Below are 6,276 nucleotides of genomic sequence, written 5' to 3' on the forward strand. Positions count from 1 at the left end.
ACATTTAGAGTCTTACTAAACCTCTGCTCTTCCTAAGAGTCAGTTAAGAGAGTGAAAACATAAGCCACAGATTAGGAGGAAATACTTTTAAATCAAATATCTGATAAAGGACTTGTGCCCGGAGTATAGAAAGAACTCTCAAAACTTAATAGTAAGAAAACAAACAACTCATTTTAAAAAAAGAATAAAAGACATTTCACCAAAGAAAATATACAGAAGACACGTAAATACATGAAAAGATGAGCAACATCATGAGTCATTAGGGAAATGCAAATTACAATCACAATAGGATACTACTACACTCTCATTAGAATGGCCAAAATTAAAAAGACTGACCAGACCAAGTGTTGATGAGGATGCTGAGCAACTAGAACTCCCGTATACTGTTAGTTGCTAGGTGTTTACCCAAGCGAATGAGAGCATATGTCTATACAAAGAATTGTGCATGATTGTTTATACAGCTTTATTTAAAATAACCAAGATTTGGTAAATAACTCAAATGTCTATCAATAGGTAAATTGATAAAGAAACTATAGCACATCTACACAATGGAATACTACTTAGCAATAAAAAGGAATGGGCGATTAATATGTGCTATCACATGCATGGATCTCAAAATAATTATGCTGAGTGAAAGAATCCAGAGAAAAAAGGAGTACACACTGTATGATCTCATTTATATGAAATTATAGGAACTGCAAACTAATGCATAATGACAGAAAGCAGATTAGCGGTTGCCTGGGTTTTGGGGTGGGCTTGTGCTTGGAGGGACAGAGTACAAAGGGGCACAAAGAAACTCTTAGGAGTGATGAATGTGTTCATTATCTTGATTGTGGTGATGATTTCACGGGTGTATCTATTTGGCGAAACTTATCAAATTGTATCCTTTAAATAAAGTTATTTCTTTAAATAGGGCAAAGCATACTTTCTTTCTATTTTTATACTATCTCCTTACAAAAACAAAAATTACATATATTCAAATGTTACTAATTTTTTCTTTCTTTTTTTTTAAAAGATTGGCCCTGAGCTAATATCTGTTGCCAATCTTTTTTTTTTCTTCTTCTCCCCAAAGCTCCCCACTACATAGTTGTATATTCTAGTTGGAGATCCTTCTAGTTCTGCTATGTGGGATGCCACCTCAGCATGGCTTGATGAGTGGTGGTAGTTTGTGCCCAGGATCTGAACTGGCGAAACCCTGGGCTGCCAAAGCAGAGAGCTCAGGCTTAACCACTCGGCCATGGGGCCGGCCCCCTAAATGTTACTAATTATTTCCAATATGTTTGAGAAATAGCATTAACAAAGACAACAAACTTCCCTCTTGGCTTCAGTATTTCTGGAAATTTACATCTCTGGACAGCTTAAGCTTTTAGTACTTGGTCTTCAGAGCCTGGAGTTGAGCATTGGCATTGCTGCTTATCAAAGATAAATGTTGAGTCGGTCATTTATCTTTCATGTGACTCAATTTCTTTATCTGTGTAATGAAAGTAATGGGGTCTACCTCCTAGGATTGGTTTGAGGATCAAAGACAATAATATACACGAAAGTGCTTTACACCCTGTTAATGACAAATCACGTGTAAAGTTTTTAGAAGTTTCATCACCAGATGACCTAGTTCACACCTTGAGCCTTGAGAGATTAGATCAGAGAGAAGATAATTCCTTTTTCCTTTTTTAAGGAGGGCTTGCAGAGAAGCCAGGATGCAAATGCTGGAATGAGGTGAAATTTCAATGCCTGTGACACCCAACACGTTCATAAACTGGTGGTTCCAGCAACCTAGTTTCACATATTTAAATATGACATCTACATCCTCTCAACTTCTGTTGGAATCTACCCCTCCCCACCCCCACCCCCAGCACCCTTGACAACCACTAGCCCCAAAGAAAAACTCTATAGATAACCTTGGTTTGTTTTCCAGGCCAGAGCTAAATTTTGTGCCCTTTTTGTCCCTGGATATAACAGAATTTGTGCCATTTTATAGTTAGCCAAATAACCAGTATTTCCACATCTTTGTGATACAGTCAGTGTGTAGTTCCCCAGCAGTCTCAGCATCAGCTGGGAACTTGTTAGAAATGCAGTTTCTCACATCACATCCTTGACCTACCAAATCCAAAACTCTGCAGAGAGGGCCCATCAGTTTGTGGTTTAATGATCTCTCCAGGTAATTTTTTTTTTTTTTTTTGAGGAAGATTAGCCCTGAGTTAATTGCTGCCAATCCTCCTCTTTTTGCTGAGGAAGACTGGCCCTGAGCTAACATCCATACCCATCTTCCTCTACTTTGTACATGGGACGCCTACCACAGCATGGCTTGCCAAGCGGTGCCATGTCCACACCCAGGATCCAAACCAGCGAACCTGGGGCCACCGAGAAGCGGAATGTGCGAACTTAACCACTGTGCCACCAGGTCGGCCCCTCTCCAGGTAATTCTGATGCAGGCCAAAGTTTGAGAAGCACTGCTAAAATATGTACTGTTAAATCCTACAGTCAAGCCAGCCCTGGTGGTCTAGTGGTTAATATTCAGTGCTCTCACCACTACTGCCTGAGTTCGTTTCCTGGTTGTGGAACCTCACCACCGTCTGTCGGTTGTCATACTGCGGTGGCGGCTCACATAGAGAACTAAAAACTAACAGCTAGGATACACACCCATGAACTGAAGCTTGAAACAAACAAACAAACAAAATCCTACAGCCCATTTACTAGTTAGTGGCAAACTAAATAGCTTTTAGCTTAAGCAGCTTTTAACTGATGGCGTTTGCTGGAAACCTTTCCAGAAATATTTTCTGCTTTGCAAGATGATCAAATTGCATTTAAATTCTGTCTGCAGAGTGGGTTATGAGTTAGTGGACACATCTGGCATTGAATTTTGCCATTGCATTATACAGGCATTTGGAGAGTCACTTTGACTTTGTATAGTGGAGTACCATTTAGGCAATCAATTTTACAAAATAGTATCCTATTCTTAGGAACTTGAAGAATTCAAAAAAGCCTCCAGACTCACCTTCTTTAAGCTTAGAAAGGAATTGTATTAGGAGAATGTGGTTTCCTCTAATTTGCAGACTAAACTTGTAACACAAAGTGGTCATTGTATGAAGACAAATGAGACAAGCTCCATGTGAATTAAAGCTAAGCACAAATTTTCAAGTTAATGTTGCCCTTTTCACCTGTTTTCTATTACCCAGGGCATCATTTGTTCATTTACCAAACAGAATAAGCCAGACTGAAGAACAAAGCTTCCATCTGGAATCTTCTGATGGTTTAGATAGAAGGAGCTGAGTTTTCAGAGACTGGCCCAGTGTCTGGATTGAACAGGAGTTGCTCTTCTGTATGGAGAGCTGGTCTGAATCCACAAACAGGACGGACTCTCACAGCTTTAACTCTCAATTGTACACCTGGATTCAGCAAAACTGTCTGCGGCCAAAACAGGGTAATAACTAGGTTTATGAGATTTTTAAATGCTTTTCCTGCCTTGTCACATTCAGGATGTGCTCAGGGGGCAGGAGCGAGACCATCACTGAGGTGTGCACTTCCTACGGGAGCACTCCCTTCTTAGACTTTGATACTTCGGTGCATGTGCGTGTGGGCCTAATTTTGTCTTTGCGTTCTCTGCATTCTTTGTATCCTAAAATCTAGGTCACTCTTTCTCAGACTTTGGGATTTTGCAGAACAGTAAATTAAAAGAAACATGTATTTTAACAATTGGAAAACTCATAATTTGGTCATTTCAATTTTGCCAAGTAGGGATTGATAAGAAATTAACCTTTACTATCATGATCACTTTACTTTAAAAAAGGAACTTTAATAACAACCAAAAAAATATATAAAGGACATAGTCTTAGACTAAAGGGCTGTATTTTTAAAGAAACACCACAGGTAGCCTAACACCAACAGTACCTTTTTAAGAGGCAGCTGGGGCACAGCAGATAAACAAGCAGGTTCTGGGCTCACTGCTACCTAGGTTGGAATTCTTGTTCTGCTACCTACCGGCTGTGTGATCTTGGGCAAATCACTTTCCCTCTCTGAAGCTTCCTTTGCACATCTGGACCTGAAAGCAAGAGCTGATTTTTTTTTTTTTTTTTTTTTGAGGAAGATTAGCCCTGAGCTAACATCTGCTGCCAATCCTCCTCTTTTTGCTGAGGAAGACTGGCCCTGAGCTAACATCCATGCCCATCTTCCTTTACTTTATATGTGGGACGTCTACCCCACAGTATGGCTTGCCAAGTGGTGCCATGTCTGCACTCGGGCAGGCCCAGCAAACCTTGGGCCGCTGAGAAGCGGAACGTGCGAACTTAACTGCTGTGCCACTGGGCCAGCCACAAGCAAGAGCTGATTTTTAAAAAGCCAAATTCTTGTTGCTTTTGGACAGAATGAATAACATCTTTCATATTTTCTCTGCAATCTCTCTCTAATAGTTGCTTGACTCCACAGTAAAAATATAAAATAATGAGAATAGAAAAACATAAAGCATTCAATTGTACAAATTGTACATTTGTTTCAAAATACACTTGCATTAAATAAAATAAGGTTTTTACTAAGAGATACGTAGTAAATGATTCCATGCATTCTGGGAAACTTTACAACTTCTAGGCAGGGCCAAAATTTGAGGAAGAAGCTAAGAGAATTTGCATCTAATCACAGTTTATAGTGGGTTTCTTATCACCAATCTGCAAGTCGATTTGAACACATCATTCATATCACTTTGCAAGGAATTGATTTTGTTTGGGAAAAGGGTAAGCAAGCTCTAGCCTCAGTTTTGAGTTCATTAAAACTTCTCAAGCATTTCATCAACAACCTGTCCAGTACAGTTTCAAAAAAGTAAACATGTTAAGGTAAGCAGACAACTCTTTAGAAACTAAAACACATTTTTGTGCTGTGTTATGTTGAACTCTCCATCTGCAATGGGCAGTCATGAAGATGTCTTTCTTCAGGGCAACATGGTCCTGGGACTCAGACAATCCATTGAGGCTGAGAGGGAGCATGAGGACTGGAGAGAGGAGAGGCTACCTCTTGTTTCACGTTAGAAATTTATAACACGCACTCCATGGTCCTACAATCTTTTCTTTCTGTCATCTGCCATAACGCTTAACGAAGTCTTCAGCTTTATTCTGGAAGTCCTCCTTGTCCCACAAATGTGTTCTGTAGCTTTAATATTCAATGGATCATCACAATTCAAAAGATCAGTAAATAAAGAGTTTAACCTCCAAACGACATCCTTCAATGTTCTAGTGGGGGTCCAGCCAGTACTGTCACTTGAATGTTCTCTGGGTAAACTTAGACATATTTCACCTGTGTCAGTGATGTTGGGGTGCCAGATCCTGGTCAAGCATTCACATTGGGATGTACCATGTTGTACACAGTGGGAACTACAGTTTCAAACTGAAAATTTCCATCGTGGTAGTAACCCTCATCTGGAGTTATGGTTAACTGAAAGCAATGAAGCTTGTTTGGATCAGGAAAATGCACTTTACATGTACAGGGTAAATTAGCTTCTTTAAATAAGCAGCTTATCTTTCACAGAAACCTTCTGAGTGGAGTCAGATTGATGCCTGGGACCCTTGGAGACCATCATCCCACTTCAAGGTGCTTACCAGCATTAGCATTACTGCTACCTTTCTCCCAGGCACCTAGAGACAGGCGAGGTGGGCCTGGTTACCAACACCATGCCAGGCCTGGCAAGAGATGAGGCCACATCAAAGTTTTGCAGGCTCTTTTTCTCAGCCTTCCTCTCCCTTGCCCAAACAGAGGCTGGAGACTTACCATTCTTGTATTCTGGGCCAGTTTCAAGGTTGGAGAGGCAGTTAAGAGGGGGTGTGTGTTTTAGGAGAAGGACCCTCATCTCAGCTAGGTCTCTGGCAGGGCTTGGCAGGTCCACAGAGTTAAGCTGGATCATCCCAGATGGGAGAGGAGGGAAAGCCTCTCTTTAAGGAGATTCCCAGACACTGGTGGGTTAGAGGGGGTGACTTAATCTTGGGTTCTGGTAGAACGTTAAAAATGGTCTCCAATGGATCATGGTCTAAATGGCCACAACCTTTGGCAATTGACTTTGCCACTCCTCCCTTCAAGAAGTAGAGTCAATTTCCCTAACCTGTGAATCTAGGCTGGGCTTATGACTTGCTTTGACAGTAGAAGTAGGAGAAGTAATGTTCTGGAACTTCTGAGCACATGCCTTAAGAGGCCTTGTAGCTTCTGCTTTTGCTCAGGGATCCTAGCCACCCTGTAAAGAGGTCTTGGTCATTCTGCTAGAGAGCGAGTCCTTGTGGGGAGAATCAACGTGTCTCAACT

At 41.0% G+C, this 6,276-nt stretch overlaps 1 pseudogene; it reads right to left on the reverse strand.

Moving 5' to 3' along the window:
- Nucleotides 1–5,060: 5,060 nt before the first annotated feature.
- Nucleotides 5,061–5,594, reverse strand: LOC100070788 (NEDD8-conjugating enzyme UBE2F-like; annotated as a pseudogene).
- Between the last annotated feature and the right edge of the window lie 682 nt (nucleotides 5,595–6,276).

This window comes from Equus caballus, chromosome 1 (assembly GCF_041296265.1).
Source record: "Equus caballus isolate H_3958 breed thoroughbred chromosome 1, TB-T2T, whole genome shotgun sequence".
Lineage (NCBI taxonomy): Eukaryota > Metazoa > Chordata > Mammalia > Perissodactyla > Equidae > Equus > Equus caballus.